Source organism: Leopardus geoffroyi, chromosome X (assembly GCF_018350155.1).
Source record: "Leopardus geoffroyi isolate Oge1 chromosome X, O.geoffroyi_Oge1_pat1.0, whole genome shotgun sequence".
Lineage (NCBI taxonomy): Eukaryota > Metazoa > Chordata > Mammalia > Carnivora > Felidae > Leopardus > Leopardus geoffroyi.
This window is the reverse complement of record NC_059343.1, coordinates 43,042,433-43,064,511: the sequence shown is the minus strand read 5'-3', so window position 1 is coordinate 43,064,511 and position 22,079 is coordinate 43,042,433. Positions and strand designations below refer to the sequence as shown.

Genomic DNA, 22,079 nt, shown 5'->3' with positions numbered 1-22,079 from the left:
CTCCCTGGAATAAGGATTATTTTAACTTAAAGGCAATCAAAACTCAGCAGATTCAGGAAAAGCTCTTTACCTCTTCCTCAACTGCCTAAATTTACATTGGATAGTGGGCCTGTACTAGGAAGAGAGCTATTACCAGAGATTCCTTTTACCTAAGAAACTTATCTACACAACAAGACAACCTTTGTTCTCCAACAATCTTCTCTCACCTTCCTGTGAATGGCCTTTTTCTCCTTTGCATCCCCAGACACCTACTTCTTTCCTTAACTCAAAATGTTACATAAGCCTAATGACCTGGCTGCCCTTTGGGTCTCATATTTTTACGGGGTTCCTATACTTACGAAATCTGGTTTTTTTCCTGTTAATCTGTCTTATGTCAACTTAATTATTAGTCCAGGAAAGAAACCTAGAAAGGAATAAGGAGAAATTTTTCCTCCCCTACACTTATCTGTCACTCTTTCAAAAGAAAATTGATTGCACCTATATCTCTTCCAGAAAATCTTTATAATGTGTTCTTTCAGTGTCAAACCACTTCATATGTGATGAATGTGTGATGTGTTGCCTTGTTCTTAGGAGGATTCACTATCCCAAAATAGACTGAGTTCCCAAGAATTCAGAGTCATGTGTTCCTTTGAAATTCCCAGACAAAGACCTTGCACAAGACTAGTGGACGTAAGGTTTGCAGTGATGTCCTCCTGAGGTGTCAGTCTGACAGCCACCTCGACCAAAGTGGAAGGCAAGAATCATGCAAGCAAAACAATGGATCTCAGAAACATCCATTAACACAGCCCATCCTCCAAAGCTGAACAATTTCATTGCCCTGGGCCTTCATTCAGATTTGGAGTTCCTCCCCCCACACACCACCTTCTAACAAGCTTGTATGTCTAGTTCCTTCCTATAGCACATTTGAAGCAATGACCTGCAAATGGGATGTTAGAAACAGGCATGATGACAGAAGGGTCAGGAACAGCTGCAGTGTCACTGAGGGAAGAGATCTGAAAAGGGGTGAATTAAATCAAATGAACCACGATATTGCTGGCCAGTTTTTTTTTTTTAAAGAGAGATGTCTACAGAAAAAAGTTTGGAACTGTGTATAACATTCTCTGCTAAATGTAGGGCAAGGTATAATATATTGTTGGTACATGTAGTTTATATATGTGAAGTATTGTATACATTGCCTCTCCTCCATTTTTAAGGATGCTAGATAGATTTGGTATTACTGAAAAACAAAGAATACAACCAAATTATTGTTTGGTTAATATTTTCATGATATCAGGGCACTTGGGTGGCTCAGTTGGTTAAGTGTCCGACTTTGGCTCAGGTCATGATCTCGCAGTTCGTGGGTTCAGGCCCCACATTGGGCTCCATGCTGACAGCTTGGAACCTGAAACCTGCTTTGGATTCTGTGTCTCCCTCTCTTTCTGCCCCTCCCCTGCTTGTGCTCTGTCCCTCTCTCACACTCTCAAAAATAAACATTAAAATAATTAAATATTATCATGATATCAATATCTGCCAATTTACCTGCATTCCATTCTAATGATGGAAGAAACACTGGTCTTCAGAAAAAAACAGGTGCTGAAGACCTATCTTGCATGCAGGTCCTATTGCTAGACTTCAACCACTTGTGATTTGTCTAACCCCAATATGAATATGGGGTTCATATTGTGGTAGAGCCCCTCCCTAAGGAATGTGGTGGAGGCCTTTCCATAACAAAGGAAGGCAACGTTCAACGTGGCCCAATCAACTCCCATACATATATGCATAGCTCTGACTTGACTCTGTAACTTTGACTGTGTCCAATCAGACTATATGTGTCACCATATATAGGAGACAAAGAAGTAGAAATTGCATAAAAGGCTATACCTTGCTGCACTCAGGGCTTAGCCTTTTTGGGCTAAGCCTTAACCCACTGAGCCCATGCCAGCACAAATGAAGACGCTTCCTGGACAAAGAAAGCCTGGGTGTCCCATCTCTCTGTGTTGAGAATCCTCCTATAATATGACAGTAGACCTTTTCTTCCTCTGAGCAGGCCTTGTAGCAAGCTCAACTTTGGACATCCGTAACTGGTCTAAGCTCCTCCCATAAAAGCAAACTTGCTCAAAAATCAGGGGTTTATCATAAGCCTGTTGTAAGCAGAAGGAGTTAGAGGTTTCCAGAAAAAGATAATATACAGCTTTTGTGACGCAAGAGAAGTCATTTTGCATGATCTATACCCTACTTGTCCAAGTACACATCTTGCAGAACTTCCTAGGAAGTATCAGAATTACAAAGAAATGCAAAACCTCAGTAGTTAAGAATTTTAAGGGAACAAAGAGAATGTAAAAACTTACAAGTCTCTAGCCTAACCATATCAGAAACTAAATCAGTGATAAAAACTCCTAGTGCTGTTTCAAAAGTAAGCAAGACCCTGCATTCCTTACCTGAAATAAGGAGCCCAAGACACCATCCAGTTTATACTGGCTCTCGGAGCATGTAAATGTGGGCATAAAGTTGCACAAGCGTAAGTAGAAAACATGCCTACACCTGCATCCTATGTTATGTTAATGAGGCTTATGCTACTCCTAGGGCAAAGACTTTAAATATTATAATGAAGCAAAGGTAACTGTCCAACAGGGGGAAAGGGCTTGCTCACTGTGATTTCATGAATCCTGGAAGTCTCATTCAAATATGATAATCTTCCTCCTCAGAAGAAAAGAAATAGTGGCCATCTCAAAACTATCATGTGTACAATTGTTGCAGGATAGTTGAGCATAATGGTTAAGAAAGAATTCTTGAGATGTTTTGACATGCAACTTAGTAAGTTTATTTAAGTAGGATGGGAACAGAACCAATACGCAGAAAGAGCTACACTTTTGTTGTATGAAGCTTGTGGTTATATGCTTCATGCTCAAGGGGGAGAGAACATGCAGGGAGTATTAGATCATAAAGGTTTTCTTCGAACTTCTACTCATAAAATACTTTCACAAGATTTCTCTGGTGCTTATCATTCAGTTTGATGTTAACTATCGGTGAGATTTACAGGCAGTCATGAGATCCTTTAGGAATGCAGCAACCAGCATGTATTTGATCCTTATCGGAACTATGCAGACTATAGGTCAGCCTTCTAGGCTAAAAGTGAACATTTTTCTGCTTCTATCTCTCATCACAATGATAGGCATTGATGTTGCCAAGATGGCTGGTTAATGTTTCCAGAGACCATCTCCAGACATTTTTTGTTTTCTCTGTGAAATTATTCACAATAGTAAAGATACAGTGGTTCAAATTTTACAAAAATATTGGTAAGGAAATTTCACTCCAGAAAGATGGCCAAATCGGGTGCCTGGGTGGCTCAGTCGGTTAAGCCTCTGACTTCGGCTCAGGTCATGATCTCACAGTTGGTGGGTTCGAGCCCTGTGTCAGGCTCTATGCTGAGTGCTCAGAGCCTGGAGCCTGTCTTTGGATTCTGTGTCTCCCTCTTTCTCCCTCCCCTGCTCACGCTCTCTCTCTCTCTTTCAAAAATAAATAAAACATTAAAAAATTTAAATAAAAGAAAGATGGCCAAATCTTGCCCTGTCATTATCATAACCAAGGAAAACCTATGAAGAAAAGCAAAACTCAGAACACTTGCCTCAAAAACCATTTGAACATTTGCAAATGGGTTTTACTCAATTGTTCTGTAGGGGAGGAAAAATAATTTTCCCTCTGCTCTTCTAGATTCTTGACTGAGACCTCCCTGTAATAAAAGAAAGACTAATAAGAGAAAAACAAACAGAAGTTTAATAATATGTATGCCTCACATATACATGGGAGATACCCAGAAAAACAGTAAAATTTCCCAAAATGGTCCAACCCACCAGCTTAAATTCCATCTTCAGCTAATGACAAAAGAAAGGTGTTGGGAGGGAGCAGTTATGGAAGGTTACCAGGAAAAATACAGTAAGGATGTTATGCAGATTTAAGTCAGGCATAGTCTCTAATGATGAGTTTCTTAAATTGTAGCCATCATTTTCTTCCTGGTACAAAGAGGGAGACACCCTTACAAATGGAGATTTCCTTTACAAATCTAAATTTCCCTTACAAAAAAGTAACTTCAACTCTGTTTTCAGAGATTCCTCTGTGTCTTCTTTTTATTAAAAAAATCAACTCAAAATAATCTTCATGCCAAAGAGGCATATTTTAGGGTGGCATATTCTGCTACCCTTCAGCCCAAAAACAAAATTTTGAAAAACACTGAAGGGGATTAGAATATGCCACCCCAAAATCTGCCACTTTGGCATAAAAATTATTTTGAGCTGAAGGCAATTGAGAATTAACAGATGTAGAAAGAATTTCTCACAGAGCTTCCATTATCTGACTCAAAGCAGCAACTTCTGGGAAATGAGGCTGCCATAAATTCCCTCTTCAGATTTCCTCCCAGGAGAGAGACCAAAAATAAACCTAGCATAAATTCCCTTTCCTAAGAAGTTTCATGGCCATGAAGAAGAGGGAAAGACCACTTGCATCTGCATAAACAAACATCACAAACTTTCTTATATCCCATTTATTCTCCTAACACCCATTTGTCATTCCTAAAGAAACCTATTTGTTCTTCTTATAAGAGCCTTTTTCCCTCTCCCTTTCCCTACTAAGTTAGGTATGTAAGCCTCCCAATTCTAACCACCCTTCTGAGTTACTTATCACTAAGCACTTCTGCATGTATATACACTGCACATGTAAAAAAAAAAAAAAAACAACACTGGTTCTTCTCTTGCTAATCTGTCTTTTGTTAGCTTAATTCACAAGCCCCATTCAATGAATATATAAGGGTAGAGGAAAAGTTTTCCATCCCTACAACACTTTAGTAATGGTTTGTTAGTTTTATGCTTGGATGGAAGTCTTCCCCTGATAAAAAGCTAATACTATGTTGCCAAAACAAACAAACAGACAAATACTAATAATAGATAGATTTTGGTTTTCCCTTCTGGATAATATATTCATTACTCGCCAGTGCTAAAGAATCTCACCTTAGGGGCACCTGGGTAGCTCAGTCGGTTGAGCGGCCGACTTCGGCTCAGGTCATGATCTCACGGCTTGCGAGTTCAAGCCCCGTGTCGGGCTCTGTGCTGACAGCTTGGAGCCTGGAGCCTGTTCCAGATTCTGTGTCTCCCTCTCTCTGCCCCTAACCCACTTGCATTCTGTCTCTGTCTCTCTCAAAAATAAATAAACATTAAAAAATTAAAAAAAAAAAAAAGAATCTCACTTTATAGGTGAAATACTTAAGAAACTGTGTAAGGTACTTCATTAAAGTAAAAACTTCCTTGTCCATACTGACCTGTAAAACTATGTCAGAATTGAATGAAGTAATGATCTTTTAAAAATCAAAATCATCAAAATTTCTACAAAAGATTAATGTGCCCTGACTTGAAATCTAACCATTAGCTGTAATGATAATGCAATCCTCATCTCAAAATCCTCAAAGGTCCTCATATGAAATGATTCCAGGAGGACCCATAAGCTTATCAAATATTGTCAAAAATGACATCATATGCTCACCAGTTGCAAAGAGAATACCCCAGATACACCTTTACATGATTTGTTTTGGGGAGACTGGGGTTACTGAGAAGAGACAGACACCAGTGAAGCTCCACCTTAGAACTACATTGGAAAGGACCCTTTCAGGTCCTTTGAACTGTAAGTACTGCATTTAAACTCCCGGGTATGCACTCATAAGTACATGAAAGGCAGTATCAGCAATACCATAAACAATACATTTGTGCCTCTTCAGTGTGCAGCCCTGAGATGTTCTTGGTATAATCAGATGGATTTCCTATGTTTGCCACATTAAAATATGCCCCACACTTTGGGTATAGTCATTCAGTCTTTCCAAGCATTCAAAACTGAACTTCCCTGTGCTCTCATTTTATTAATATTTTGATATATTCCCTTACCAGGAAGTATCCAAGACACTTTCACTGATTGGTGCAAGGATTTATACTCTGGCTAGGAGTTCCTGAACTAGATCATGTTATCCATAATTTATACCAGACTCTGGCTCAAACAGCAAAAGAAATAGCTCAAGCATTAGAAGTATAATAGATGAGCATAAATTTACCAGACAGAAGTTTTATTTGCTCGCCAGCCTAAGTGGAGTCTGGGCAATAGGTAACACATCTTATTGTACCAAATAAATACCTTAGGAGAAGCGGAACAATCAGTTAAGTAAAAACCCACTTGTGTAGCTAATATTGACCTAATTAATCCTTGTAATTGCTCTCCTGGTTGGGTTTAGGCAAACTAAGAAATTGGACATGCAGTGGATTCCAACTTTACTTACTATTGTCCTTAGGCTTTTTGCTCTCCTTCACCATCTAACAGCCAGGTTCTTAAATGCTGCTGCATAGTCATGATCCCAAAGCAATGGTTAACTCATAATCAGCATCAGAAGGAACCTGGCTGGGTGCTGAGTGACTGAGAGGGGTAGTTGAAGAAGACAGTGACGGATGTAGCACAAACACAGCCTATCACACATTGCCCAGAGTTAAATTCCCAAGGTCATCTGGGAATCCATAAACATCTAAACTCGTTTTCCTTAAGGAGCCAGGCTGCTGCCCAAGGGCCAATTGACCATTTGCTGGTTGCCAGCTCACCCAACAAGAGGAAAGCAATGTTCACCATTTCCAAATATGGCTGTGGTTTTCCTTCTTTCCTCTCTCCTCTTTCTTGTAGATAAACCCAAAGTTAGATAAAATCAATCTATTATTAGTGTTTTGCATCCAAGCAAATCAGTGTGATAATAATTAACAATATGTCTCTGGGTTATTATTTTGTTGCCAGATGGATGGGGGAGATCCCTGGGCCCTGAGGCCTTCATCCAGCTCATCCCTGGGATATCATCAAAGGCTCTTGGTCTTGTAAGAAAGAATGCAAGGAAAGACCAGACACAATGGTTGAGTGGTACAAGTGGGAAAGTCTATTAAAATGAATTAAGGAAAGAGGAGCTAAGATGGCAGAGCAGTAGGGGGACTTCTTATGCTTGTCCCTCATCCCTTGAACACAGATAGATAAATATCAAATCATTCTGAACACCCAAGAAATCAATAGGAATGCTGAGAGAACCAACTGCAAAACTAGAGGCAGAAAAGAAGCCACATTGTGGAAGGTAAGAGGTGCTGAGGCATGCTCTGGGGAGAAAAGAACTGTGGGTGCTGCAGAGGGAAGGGAGCTTTGATCTAAGTGAAAGGAGAGAGAGAGAGAAACAGAGAGAAAACAGTGCACAGGGGATTGCACAAGAGAACATTTCCCCAAACCACTAACTGGGAAAACTAAAGCAGCTGATTATCATTTTTACAAGCAACAGAGCTCAAAGTGTGAAGATTTAGAAGTCTGCACCACTGCTGGGTGGAGCCTGGGGGGCACAGTGGTGCTCCGGTAGGAAAGGAGGATGGAGTCCCAGGAGCAGAAAGCATGATTTGAGGATCCCCTGGGTCGCACTGGGAGAGACAGTTCTCCTTCTTGGAGTGCATTTGGGAGAGGTGACAAAGCCTCTTGGTGTGGGGTGTAGCAGGGAAGAGCAGGCAGGCACCAATGTGATGCCTCATTCGTTAGCGTAGGAACAGAGACACCCACTGAGAGCAGCAAACCTTGGTGCCAGCTTTTCGATGGTCCTTACCATAAACTCAAGGACCCTGCACAATCGTGCAACTGCTTTTCTGGGGCAAACCAGCAGCATGATGAGACCCTCACCCAGAGGACCAGCATGGGTCTGTGCTGCACTGGGTCCCTAAAATTTGTAGTTTTGAAACCCAACCATGAACCTGAGATAACACACAGAAGTACTGTGCCACCCGGCAGGCACCAGACACAGAAAGGGTGAAGGCAGGGATCTGATGGAAGCTGTAGACACAACAGGGGAGATTGTTTGCTCTGCTCTGAGGGCTTCCTGAATAGCAGCAGGCACGAACTCCACACTCTGGGGACAAGAGAGTGCGGTGAGGCCATTCCCATGCCTGCCCCCTCTGCCCCCCCCCCCATCAGCACTGACAGACATCAGTGAGCAACACATCACCCCCAGTGGAGGCTGGAGCCACTTACACCAAGTTCCAACCCCCTGTGCCTTTCATGTGCATCTTTACTAGGGCAAGTCCACATGAGAAGCAGTGCAGCAGGATCCTTGCCCACAAGACCAGCACCAACCCCGTACATGCACCAAGTCCGCTGACCATAGAGCGCTGCAGAGCTTCAGCTCTAGTGGAAATAAGATCAGGCTTCGTTTAACAAGCAGACCAAAGCACACCTAGTTAAAATACCACACACAGGACAAGGTCCAAACACTTCCCACTGCAGGCAAGGAGAAACTCTGCAGAGCACTGACCAACCAAAACAAAAGTGCACACTCTGAAGCACTTCCTGAAGCAACAGGCACTGGACAGTGTAGGACCTCTTCTTACTCTCAGGAGCAGCCATTACTCTCAGGAGCAGGAAATGGAGCAGGAAATGGAACAGGCTTTCCTAACGCACACACGCACGCGCGCGCGCACACACACACACACACACACACACACACACACAGACATACATACACAGAAAACAGTGACCTAGACAAAATGACAAGATGGAAGAATTCACCCCAGTAGAACAAGAAGACATCACGGCCAGAGAGCTAATCAAAACAGATATAAGTGATGTGCCTGAACCACGATTTCAATTTTTTTAATGTTTTTATTTATATTTGAGAGAGAGAGAGGGAGACACAGAATCTGAAGCAGGCTCCAGGCTCTGAGATGTCAGCACAGAGCCCGACGTGGGGCTGGATCCCATGAACCATCAGATTATGGCCTGAGCCAACGTCAGATGATTAACCAACTGAGCCACCCAGGCGCCCCGTCTGAACTACAATTTAAAACAACAATCATTTGGGGCACCTGGGTGGTTCAGTTGGTTAACCATCTGACTTCGGCTCAGGTCATGATCTCACTCTTCATGGGTTCGGGGTCCCCATCGAGCTCTGTTCTGACAGCTCAGAGCCTGGAGCCTGTTTCAGATTCTGTGTCTCCCTCCCCATCCCTGGTTCTCACTGTCTCTCTCTCTCTCAAAAATAAATAAACATTTAAAAAATTTAAATAAAAAAATAAAACAATAATCATAAGGATACAAGCTGGGCTTAAAGGCATAGAGAACCCCTTTCTGCAGAGATAAAAGAGTATTTATTACTTGGGGATGGGATATCTTAGGCACACGGTTTCATGCCTCTTCTCCAATATTTGGTCAAGATCTCTGGCTTTCTGTGTGTTGGGCCTGTGTAGTTTGATCCAGTTTGTTGTAGCTTTGTTTTTGCAGCTGTCAGGACAGGCCTCTAACTTTCCCTACAGCTTGCCATGACTCTCCCTTTGTCAGCCTCCAAGCATCCTGTTAAACCCTAACCAACTGCTTACTCGAGCACTTTGACACATTACCTAACCTCTATCAGCCTTAGTTTCCTTATCTTGAAAAATGGGAACATACAACACACACCTAGAGAAAACTGAGTGAGATCACCAAAGTTCCAGTGCCCAGCACTGCATCCTGCACAGGTGCAGAAAAGCTGCCTTCCCAGGTGAAGTTGATGATGAAGGTGTTCAATCAGGCACTCAAGAAGTGTTACAAGTAGAGGGGCGCCTGGGTGGCGCAGTCGGTTAAGCGTCCGACTTCAGCCAGGTCACGATCTTGCGGTCTGTGAGTTCAAGCCCCGCGTCAGGCTCTGGGCTGATGGCTCGGAGCCTGGAGCCTGTTTCCGATTCTGTGTCTTCCTCTCTCTCTGCCCCTCCCCCGTTCATGCTCTGTCTCTCTCTGTCCCAAAAATAAATAAACGTTGAAAAAAAAAAAAAAAGGAGCATTAAAAAAAAAAAAAAAAAGTGTTACAAGTAGAAAGGAACTTACGTGAAATGCTTAGTGGAATCCTAATCAATCAATTAACCATTGTGTGTGTTAAGCTCCTGTGCTGGGGAAGATACGAAAGGACAGACAAGATCCCTTCCTTTAAAGAAACAGTAAGTTGGGGCGCCTGGGTGGCGTAGTCGGTTAGGTGTCCGACTTCAGCCAGGTCACGATCTCGCAGTCCGTGAGTTTGAGCCCCGCGTCGGGCTCTGGGCTGATGGCTCAGAGCCTGGAGCCTGTTTCTGATTCTGTGTCTCCCTCTCTCTCTGCCCCTCCCCCGTTCATGCTCTGTCTCTCTCTGTCCCAAAAATGAATAAACGTTGAAAAAAAAATTAAAAAAAAAAAAGAAAAAAAAAAGAAACAGTAAGTTGTGGAGATATAATACACATGAACCAATACTTCAAGAATATGGCCATGGTGGAACTTAACAATATGAATAAACTGCGGAAGGGCAAAGGAGGGTGACGATACTTAATGCAAGAAGGCATGAAGGTGTGGAAGAGCAGAGTCAGACTGACCAGATAATCCTTCTGACCAAATAATCCTTCTGGTGCCCAACAGAGTTACTCAAGATGATGTGTTACAGGTCAGTACCCTAGGTTGAAACGTTGAGTGATATAAGCACTTTGTGCCTCAGTTTCCTCACCTATAAAATAAGAATTACAATACCCACTTCAGAAAGTTATGTACTTTATATGTGGTAATTGGTGAGAAGCACTTCACAAATCCAAAGCAGGAAATTTATTTATAGTAGTTTTTATTGTGATTTTTGTTCACTGTAGTTGACATTGCCTTTCTATTCTTCATTCTCTCATATCCCCTCTTACAACCATGCTGGAAAACACCCACTTTACTCCCAATTTCATAAACATTTCTTGCTCTTTCTGGCTTGTACTTTTATTTACTCTGAATGTACCCTATCTCCCTCCCCACCCCCACCCCCACCCCCAAACACACGCAGAACTCATCTGCCACTGCCTTTCTCAGTTTCAAGGTCTAGATTAAATTAGGAAAGTATTTCCAGAGTCATTCAATGCACATTTTTTTGCCTTTATACAGCACTCTTCACAGACAGCAGTGTGTCATAATTGCTTTTGTAGGCAAAAGTCTCTAATTGGCTTATGAGGCAAGCACACTATTAGCCTTTGAGTTTCCTAAGGCCAGCCAAAACAAGGCACAGAGTAGTCTAGCTAGACCCCCAAAATCAGGAATTCTTCATTCGGTTTCTCGAGGATAAAGGCCAAGTAGCTCCCCCTGCTGTTCCAGAGTCCGCTTGGCTTCTGCACTGCGGGTAGGCCATAAGAGGAACCCATCTAGGAATGAGAACCAGTCATCTGACAATCTGTATTAATTGTGAGTCCTTCAGCATTTTGAACAGTAAACATTTTTGGTTACTGAAACCCCTGACAATAGTAATTCATAATTCCTGGATTATATGTGTTCTGGTGTGCACGTGCACACATGCATGTGTGTAAGTTTAAATGCCACAAATCTGGGGCACCTGGGTGACTCAGTTGTTAAGCATCTGACTTCAGCTCAGGTCATGGTGTCACAGTTGGTGAGTTCAAGTCCCACATCAGGTGAGCACGAGCCCGCTTCTGGTGAGCTCCAGCCCAGCTTCGGGTAAAAAAACACAAGCCCCAGGTGAGCCAGCTTCCCTCCCTCCCTTTTTTCTCCCTTCCTCTCTCTCTCTCTCTCTCTCTCTCTCGTTCCCGCTCTCTCTCTCAAAATAAAATAAAATAATAAAATAATGGGGCGCCTGGGTGGCGCAGTCGGTTAAGCGTCCGACTTCAGCCAGGTCACGATCTCGCGGTCCGTGAGTTCCAGCCCCGCGTCAGGCTCTGGGCTGATGGCTCAGAGCCTGGAGCCTGTTTCCGATTCTGTGTCTCCCTCTCTCTCTGCCCCTCCCCCGTTCATGCTCTGTCTCTCTCTGTCCCAAAAATAAATAAACGCTGAAAAAAAAATTAAAAAAAATAATAATAATAAAATAAAATAAAATAAAATAAAATAATAAAAGCCACAAATCTTATATTGGGTGGCTTCCTGCATGTTTTTCAAGTTTTCAAAACTTAACTAACCAGAGCATATTCAGCTTGATCCTGGGCTGATGTAAGAGAGCTTTTATTGTGTGGGAATGTATGGAGATTATTTTTTAATAAAAGCCTAGTGTTCCCTTTGGATGAATTCCTTAATCTCACAGTGAAATATTGCATGTGTCACTTTTGATTTATTGTTTCTTTAAACTTTGCGCATGTATTAGTTTCATTAAAGATAGTCTGCTTATCTTTTTCATGTCCACCTCCTTAAAGGTGAAGAAGGGCTCAGTCAAGCCTCTGGTGCCGCCTATAGAGTCCCCTTCCTCTCTGCCGAGCCATGTCAGCTGCTGCCCTTCCACTTTTTCTATGGAGTTTATGAAAGCATATTAAATCTAATAACTTTGGTTACAGTGTCCAGGCAGCAGCGATGGTGAATAACTTATCTTACTGACAAATGAGCTTCTTGAAGATCGACCCTTACCTTGGGCACTGGGAAAGAAAAACAGGATAATCCAAAAGACTCCTGTACGTGCAGTCACAGGAACCTAGAGCCATCTAGTTGGGACAAAAATAAATCAGCGATGAAGGCTGCGTGAACCTCCAGGGACTTGGGCAACCGACTCAACATTACTCGCACTGAAGAGCAGAGGAGACTGGCAGCAGAGACCGTGGAAACAACTCTAATTAACACACATGGAGCAAAGGACTTTTAGAAGAAAATGCCTTGTATTGCCTGAGGCTGAAAACCAGACAGTAACTTGAAAGTCTCCCAGCTTGATAAAGGCAAATCAAAGCATGTACTGATTGGAGGATAAGCTGTTTTCTGGTATGGAAACACAACAAAACAGAAAATAGAAATGTCATTTAATTGGCATTTAACAAACCAGAGGGCTCCGCTGAGCAAAAATTATTCAGCTGCCTTGTGTTAAGATGCTCCTCTCTGAGAATTCTGTGTGGAGTTATGTTTTTACATATGCTTAGGGTTCTAGATTTAGCAAATCACAGTTATGCAATATTTGGGACACAGTTATGCTAAAAATTGTTTGTTGTTTATCTGAAATTCAAATTTCACAGGGTATCCTATATTTTATCTGGCAACCCTACTGTGAAAATAAACAAAAACCACCCAAATGAGAACAAAAACAGGCGATTTATTCAGAGCTTGCTGTAGCAAGAGAGTCAGCTGTCATCAGTTATGTTTGGTAGAGATTCAAAGGCAGGCAGGGGAGTGGGAAAGTTTTATAGTTAAAAAAAAAAGGAAAGACTTTAGGTATGCCCTGTGGAAATAAATGAAGACAGACCAAATGAGAAAAGCAAAGGCCATTTATTCTGAGCTTGTGCTGGCAAAGGTGTCAGACACTGTCACTTGCTTTTTGGCAGAGACTCAAAGGCAGACAGGGAAAGCTTTATAGTAAAGAAAGGAAAGGCTTCAGGTGTGCCCTGATTGGAGGCCACTGGCATGGGGAGGCAGGCTGACTAGAAGCGGGGCATCCTGGGTGATTGGTTAGGGAAGCATATTTAGCCTTCTCCCATTGGTGCTAATTTGGAAGCAGGGACAAAAATGAAGGTGGCTTGGGGTGCCTGGGTGGTTCAGTCGGTTAAGTATCTGACTTCAGCTCAGGTCATAATCTCATGGTTCATGGGTTCAAGCCCCACGTTGGGCTCTGTGCTGACAGCTCAGAGCCTAGAGCCTGTTTCAGATTCTGTGTCTCCCTCTCTCTCTTTCCCTGCCCCCCCCTCCCACTCATGCTTTGTCTCTCTCTCAAAAATAAATAAATATTTTAAAAAATGAAGGAGGCTTGCCAGTTATTGATCAAGTCCTGGCCATTTGGGGCTGGTTGTTACAGAAGTTATTGTTTAGTTTCCTGGATTGTCACTAGAGATAGCAACCTGACTTCTTGCAAATCTGATTTATAGCAGACTGGCTTCCTGGGTTATTTATTGTTGATAAGGGGCTGGTTTCCTTCACAGGTTGCTACAGATTGTGGGGCAAAGTTCTATTTCTATATGTGTCTGGTCATTGTCCATTTGCATATTAAGTCTCTCAGGTCTGATTGGAGGCCGTTGGCAGGAAAAGCTGGAGGTGGGCTAATAAGAAGCAGGGTATCTTGTTAAAGTTTATTTATTTGTTTATTTTGAGAGAGAGAGAGTGCATGAGCAAGGAAGAGCAGAGAGAGAGAAAGAGAGAGAGAATCCCAAGCAGGCTCTGCATTGTCGGCATGGAGCCAGACACGGGGCTCGAACTCACAAACCATGAGATCACGACCTGAGCTGAAATCAAGAGTCAGACATTCAACCTACTGAGCCACCCAGGCACCCCAAGAAGCAGGTCATCTTATGTGATTGGCTTGTGAAGCAGATTTGGCTTTCTCTGGTGAGTGCTGACTGGAAAGCTGGAGTCAAAACCAGGGAAGCTGGCAGTCGTTGATGAAATCCTGATGGTTTGGGACCAATTGCAGCAGAGGTTATAGTTTGACCTGCCTAGCAGGTTGCAACAGAGATGGTCATTTGGCAAAGGACCTGCATAGACATTTCTCTAAAGAAGATACACAAATGACCAACAAGCACATGAAGAGGTGCCCAACATCCTTAGTAATCAGGGGAAATGCAAATAAAAACCACAACGAGATACCACTTCATATCCACTAGGATGGCAGTAATTTAAAACACAGATAATAACAAGTGTCAACAAAAGAGGTAGAGAAATGGGAACCCTCATAAATTGCTGGTGGGAATGTAAAATGGTGCAGCTGCAGTAGAAAACAGTTTAGCAGAGCAGTTCCTCAAAAATTTGAACACAGAACTGCCATTTGACCCAGCATCCCACTCTCTGGTATGTACCCAAGACAAATGAAAACATATGTCTGCATAAAAGACTTGTACATGAATGTTCACAGCAGCATTATTCACAGTCACCAAAAATGGAAATAGACTAAATGTCCATCAGCCAACGAATGGATAAACAACATGTGGTATATCAATGCAATGAAATATTATTCAGCCATAATGAAGTACTAATATATGGTACAACATGGTTGAACCTTGAAAACGTTATGCAAAGTGAAGGAAGCCAGACACAAAAGGCTACATAGTGTACAATCCTGTTTGTATGAAATGGTCAAAAGAAGCAAATCCATAGAGACAGAAAATATGTTAGTGGTTACCAGGGCCTGGGAGGAGGTGGGAATAGGGAATGACTGCTAATGGGTACACAGTTTCTTTGGGAAATGATGAAAATGTTCTAGAATCAGTTAGTAGTGATGGTTGTACAACTCTGTGTATATACTAAAAAACACTGAATTGTACAGTTTTTAAAATGCTATGATTCTAGGGGCGCCTGGGTGGCGCAGTTGGTTAAGCGTCTGACTTCAGCCAGGTCACGATCTCGCGGTCCGTGGGTTCGAGCCCCGCGTCGGGCTCTGGGCTGATGGCTCAGAGCCTGGAGCCTGTTTCCGATTCTGTGTCTCCCTCTCTCTCTCTGCCCCTCCCCCGTTCATGCTCTGTCTCTCTCTGTCCCAAAAATAAATAAACGTTGAAAAAAAAATGCTTTTTTAAAATGCTATGATTCTAAATTTAGGAGTTATGTTTTCTTCTTTCCCTTCTGCTTTTATTCTCTCTATGCACTCAGAAAATATAAATTGTCATAGCCTCTTGTTAGTTTTAATCACATGAGGTAGACCTAGAAGTTCCTAAACTCTCTTCCTTTAGCTCTGTTTCACCATCTATAAATATTTAGCCTGTGTTTGATTTCTCTCAAGCAGGGCCTTCCAAAAGTGTCTGATCCACCAATCTCCAATTAGCTGGTTGACTTTAAGATGGTAAAAGCTTCATGTTTTACCTTTCTCACTGCCGCAAAAGTCTACTGATAATATATGTTCTAACCAGCCATCCCCAACCCCAGAAACACATTCAAATAACCTGTGAAATAAGTTTTGAATGTTGATGCCTGAAGCCCAGACCCAGCTGGATTGGTATAAGGTGGGCTTGAAAATTGATATTTTAAAAAGTTCTCTAGAAAATTCCAGTGGTCAGAGTTGATGAAAACTGAAATAAAAAATAATTATTTGTAAATTTTAGATTTACTAATTATATTTCTATCAAGCAATATAGTTATAAAGTTCTAAATGTCTGGTGATACTTTCTAAGACTTTTAAAAACACAGTTTTTTGTTCTGCCCTTATCCATCCTTCATTCTCATTCCCCAGAGGCAACCACATTCAACCCTTTTAACTATTTCCTTAAATTATTTACCTCTATTTATCGGTGGTGTTATTATACTGATATTTCTTATTTATTTTCTTATTTTTTAATTTTTTAAATGTTTATTTATTTTTGACAGAGCATGAGTGGGGGAGGGGCAGACAGAGATAGAGACAGAATCTGAAGCAGGCTCCAGGCTCTGAGCTGTCAGCACAGAGCCCAACGTGGGACTTGAACTCATGAGCCGTGACATCATGACCTGAGCTGATGTCAGATGCTCAACTGACTGAGCCACCCAGGCATCCCCAACTGTTGTTTTTAAAGTTTATTTATTTTTGAGAGAGATAGTACAAGCAGGGGAGGGGTAGAGAGAGAGGGAGACAGAGGATCCAAAGCAGGTTCCATGCCGACAGCAGTGAGCCCCGCATGGGGCTCGAACCCACAAACCGGGAGATCATGACCTGAGCTGAAGTCGGACGCTCAACCAACTGAGCCACCCAGGCGCTCCCACACCCAACTGGTTTTTCACAAAGATGTGAAAAGAATCGAATGGATCCAATGGAGGAAGGATAGCCTTTTCAACAAATGGTGCTGGAGCAGTTGGATAGCCATAAGCAAAAAAAAAAAAGAACCTTGACCTAAACCTCAAACTTTGTACAATTAACTGAAAATGGGTCATGGAGTTAATGTAAAATGTAAAACTGGCTTTAGAAACAAAACATAGGGAAAAAAAATCTTTAGGATCTAGGACTCAGTAAAGAGTTCTTAGGCTTGACACCAAGAGCACAATCCTTAAAAGGAAAAGTGAATGAACTGGACTTTATCAAAATTAAAGACATTTGGGGCGCCTGGGTGGCGCAGTCGGTTAAGCGTCCGACTTCAGCCAGGTCACGATCTCGCGGTCCGTGAGTTCGAGCCCCGCGTCGGGCTCTGGGCTGATGGCTCAGAGCCTGGAGCCTGTTTCCGATTCTGTGTCTCCCTCTCTCTCTGCCCCTCCCCCGTTCATGCTCTGTCTCTCTCTGTCCCAAAAATAAATAAGCATTGAAAAAAAAATTAAAAAAAAAAAAATTAAAGACATTTGTTCCATTGACCCTGTCAAAAAGATGCAAAGACAAGTTACAAACTGGGGGAAGATATTTGCCAGCCCCGTATCTGACAAAGGCCTTATATCTAGGATATACCAAAAACTCTAAGAGCACAACAATAAAAAAGCAAATAATCCAACTAGAGACTAGGCAAAAGACAGGAACATACATTTCACGAAGAAGGAGACATGGATGGCAAATAAGTATCTGAAAAGATGGTCAACATGACTGGCCATTACAGAAATGTAAATTAAGACCACGATGTGATATCACTAAGCACCTATTAGTTGAAATAAATAAATAGTGATAAATACCAAATGCTGGTGAGGACACAGAGAAGTGGAATCTCCATACATTGCTGGTGTGAATGTAGGATGGTTTAGCCAGTCTGAAGAAGGGTTCATGGTAAAGTGAATACAAAGATGTAACATGAGGATGTTCTTCGGTGGTAATGGACCAGTTCTGGAGCTTGATTGTGGCAGTGGCATAAAACTACACACACACACACACACACACAAATGCAGTTTTTTTAATGGTAAACACTGAATGAGGTATATAGTCTAATTAACAGTAATCCATCAGTGTCAGTTTCCTAGTGTTGATATTATACTACAGCTATGTAAGATGTCACCACTGGGAGAAGATGGGTGAGGATGAAGTTGTACTATTTTTGCAATATCCTGCAAGTCTATAATTATTTCAAAACAAAAAAAAATTAAGAAATATATCCCCCAAAAGAAGTCTGCCCCTTCTGACCATTAGGCTGGGCCTCCTGTGACCTAAGCTGGCCAATCCACATCAACCTCCCTCTTAGGCATAGTATTTGGATAAAAAGAAGTCACGTTACACAAATCAGCCAACCAGAGTCCTCTTGGAGAACTTTTTTTGTCTACCAAGGAAGATAACATGGGGGAACCCTGATAATGTTATTTGAATCCTTAGATCCAGCTGTGCCTCAAAGCATAGAACCTGCATTTCCCAATTGTGCAAGCCAATAATTCCTCTAAAAACATTGATGTATGATAGGGAGAATCCAAAAGGACAGTAGCCATAATAATTACTAACTATAGTTTTTACCTTGTTTCTATTTCCTTCTATATAAGTCACTCTGAGTCTTTGAAAACATAGGATAAAAACTGAGCTACATCCATTGAAGGGCTTAGATGGAAATAATAATGGTGCAGTTAACATTGATGTAATGTTTGGGTATACAAATTTTCTGTGAAAATTATACCATAAAATAATCTACCTTCTTTGTGCAGATAAATGGTCCCTTTGCCAATCAAATTCATTTCTGTTTAAGCTGAATGCAATAAGCATTATAACATGAGGAGGCAGATATGGAAGATCATAGTCAGAAGTTAAGTCTACTTTCCTATGTGTCAAGGAAGAGAATTTTAGAGAAATATAAACCAGATCTGAATAAAGTAAAAAGTGTCCAACTAGAGAAAAGTATCCATATGGAAAACTGTTATCTCGTGGCAACAAGGCAGCCTCAGTTGCCTAGGTGACTCCCACAGGAAGATGTTAGCCATGTGGCTTTCTTTATAACCTGGCAGGATAGGCTATTATCTCCAGGGTCTGGCATCAGGAGCTCCAGATAAATGGGCCCTTGTTTGCCATCTTCCAGGACATGGCAACATAAGTTCAATTGAGACAAGCCATAACCTAGAAGTACACTCACTAAACCCTTCTCATAAGGGAGCTGGCTCATCTTCAGATGTGCAGACAGGATGGATGTAACACCCAGGAGCTATGGGAACAAATGACAGAGGGCAGTCCAGGTCAGTAGTTAGGTGAGTTGAGTGAGGTGGCAGAGGAAGATCCAGTTTAAGTGCCAAAAATTCTGGCTAGCTCTCAGCATATGGTGGCAGAGTATCAAAGAGCAGGCTACATATAAATGGTGATTCTTGGAAGCCTAAGCAAGTTGTCAGTCAGCCTCAGGTGCATCTTACAACAGGGGGCAAAACTGTGGGCACTGGACTGGCTATGGAAGCCAAAACTTGATTCCATGGGTAGTCAGTGGGGAAAGGTATTAGGACATACAGGAAAGAGATAAGCACAGAGCTCTAATCCGGGATCATCCAGGGTAGGGTATACATCATTGTGGCAGATACCCAAGCTGAAGAAATAAGACAAAAGCCCAGGTCTGTGAAATGGGCTATAAAGATCAAGAAATCAATTTAGAAGTAAGCAGAGCCCAATGTTGAGCTCCCAGAATGTTAAAACAGAGCTCCTGAAATGTTCACTGAGAACAGACATCATTTGTAGAGAATAAGGCAAGATTTAGCCTCTAGGTGGAAATTGAGGGGCCCGTTTAGGAAAAAAAAAAAAAAGGATAATAGTGACTGGGAACCCAGCTGGAAATGTCACTGCTACCAGTGTGAAACTTCCCTCAGTTCTATGTATGCCACTATTAGAGCTGGATTTTGTTTTTAGCAAAGGGTTATCCCATTCCTTATAAGAAAATGTTCTAGGGGTGCCTGGGTGGCTCAGTCGGTTGAGCATCCAACTTCGGCTCAGGTCATGATCTCACAGTTCATGGGTTCGAGGCCCACGTTGGGCTCTGTGCTGACAGCTCGGAGCCTGGAGCCTGCTTTGGATTGTGTGTTTCCCTCTGTCTCTGCCCTTCTCCTGCTCATTCTCTCTCTCTCTCTCTCCCTCTCTCTCTCTCTCTTTCAAAAATAAACATTTAAAAAAAGAAATTTTTCCATTAGTATATATGTCATAATTTAAATGTTTATCAGCCATTTATACCTTAGTATGAATTTGCTTACATTTTTCCTTCTGGAGAGCAGGTTTTGATAGAAATTGGAAGAAATTATAGCAGTCTTACTGAGAGGCTATGAGCCAGCCACTGTGCTATGCACTAGGGATATAAAGATGAGACAAAGCACATGTGCTTCATCTCTGAATAATTTTATAATCTTCTATACTAAATGTGGGAAGGAAGCCACTAAAGGGAAAAATAGGTGCAAGAGGAAAGTTGGGTTGATTATAAACAAATATTTTCTTATTTTCCAGTGTTTCCAAATAGGACTCATTTTTCCATGGAAATCCCACAAATGATCCTTGCCATCTTTCCACAGCCCTTAGCCTAACATCCTAATTCTTCAAATAGCATCAGGGCTTCTTGGTCCCTGCTTAAAATCAGGAGGAGAGATGCTGGAAGATCATTTTGTTCCATACACCTTGATTCATTGACAAGGAAATCCCAGCCCAAAGAGATAAAGCAACTGGAAGAAATCATAAAGAGTTCAAGACAGAAGTTCATGGATTCCCCAAAGCCTTGCATCAAAACCCTTTCAACTGCATCATAACATCTCTTAACAATAGGTCAGGAAAACTACAAATAGCAGAGAAACCCCACATCACTTGTTTTACAATGTCCACTACATAAACTTCAAACCCCTGGGCCTGGTTTTCAAAGCCTTCCACTCTCTTTGATCTACATAACTGCGCTACTTGATCTTCCATTACTCATCTACTTCAATTATTTGACTCTTATATCACCTGTGCTTTCCTATTTCCATCCCCTCGTTCATGCCATCCTCTCCACCAGATGCCCTACTACTGACATCTCCATATAAAGAATTCCTACCAGTTCTTCAGTGCTGTCCCATTCGCAAAGTCATCTACAATCTCACCCACCAGAAAAGATCACTAACTATTTTTGTGTTTGTGCCATTCCAATGGCTCTTACCACATACTACTGTAACTGCCTTATCTGTCCGAATGAAAGACAGGGACTCTGATGTATATCTGGAACCCTTCCAGAATTCCCAACACAGTAAATTCTGGGCATGATAAATAAACAAATAAATGAATAGAATAGAATAGAATAGAATAGAATAGAACAGAACAGAACTAACTTGAATTCATGTCGTTGACCAAAAGGTGGAGACCAAATCACAGCAATGCTGTTCCAAAGCCTCGCCTCGCTGGGGCAGACTAGATAGGCCAGAGAAGGAAAAACTAGGAGACTGCCGAGGGACCAATTAAGGGACCTGTGATTATTATGGAGTGAGGAAATAAAAGTAGAGATCCAGATGGTAGAACTGGACCTGGGCAGGAAACAGCAAACTGGAAACACATTGCAAGCCAAGACATGGGGCCTGGAGGAGATGAAGAATAAAGCTTTAATATGGGAGACTAAACATGGAGGTATCCTAGACACAAACAAGCACACAGCGATTGCCAAACTGTTTTCTCCTTCTTTTTTTCAGTTTTATGGTTTTATTAACACAAATATAATATGCACATAAGCTGTCTATTCATTTTCTTTGCTGTACAGCCTAGCATTGGGCTCGGTGACTCTGATGGCCAACTGAGCTGCTCTTTCCACAATGGCTTTGCCTCTTCTTGAAGGAGACATTGTGAGCAGTCTCAGCACAGTAAGATTTGTTGCATATCAGCAGCACTTCAAGCTCCTTGACATTGTGGACTAGAAACTTCCAGAAGCCACTGGACAACACAGTCTTTTCTTGTTGGTCCCATAACCAATATTGGGCATCAAGATCTGGCCCTTGAATCTTCTGTGCACCCTACTGTCAATGCCTCTGGTTTCTGCCAGTTGCACATAATTTTCACATATTGGTCTGACTGGTGCTGAATGAAATTCTTGGTCCTCTTTTTAATGCTCTTGGGCTTCACAAGGGTTCTAAGGGTGGCCATGATGCTGAATAGGAGATAGCTGCCACCTCCACAGGCAGCATGGAGGAAGAGACTGGTTTTCTCTTTTTTTAAAATGCATTTATTTATTTTGAGAGGGGTGGTAGGAGCAGAGAGAGAGGGAGAGAGATAATCCCAAGCAGGCTCCACACTGCCAGCACAGAGCCCAACTCAGGGCTCGAACTCACGAACTGTGAGATCATAACCTGAGCCGAAACCA

General features: G+C 42.1%; 1 long non-coding RNA gene and 1 pseudogene across 5 annotated transcripts in view; both read right to left on the bottom strand.

Annotated features, from left to right (window-relative positions):
- Nucleotides 1–22,079, bottom strand: part of LOC123595033 — a 162,178-nt gene that overhangs the window by 123,557 nt on the left and 16,542 nt on the right. The window contains exon 1 of one of the 5 annotated variants that reach the window (XR_006710995.1): nucleotides 2,418–2,440. The exons of the other annotated variants lie outside the window; for them this stretch is intronic. This is a non-coding gene — a long non-coding RNA (uncharacterized LOC123595033). Of the gene's footprint in view, nucleotides 1–2,417; nucleotides 2,441–22,079 lie in introns of those variants that run through there. 5 annotated transcript variants of the gene reach the window in all.
- LOC123595032 lies at nucleotides 21,098–21,973 on the bottom strand (annotated as a pseudogene).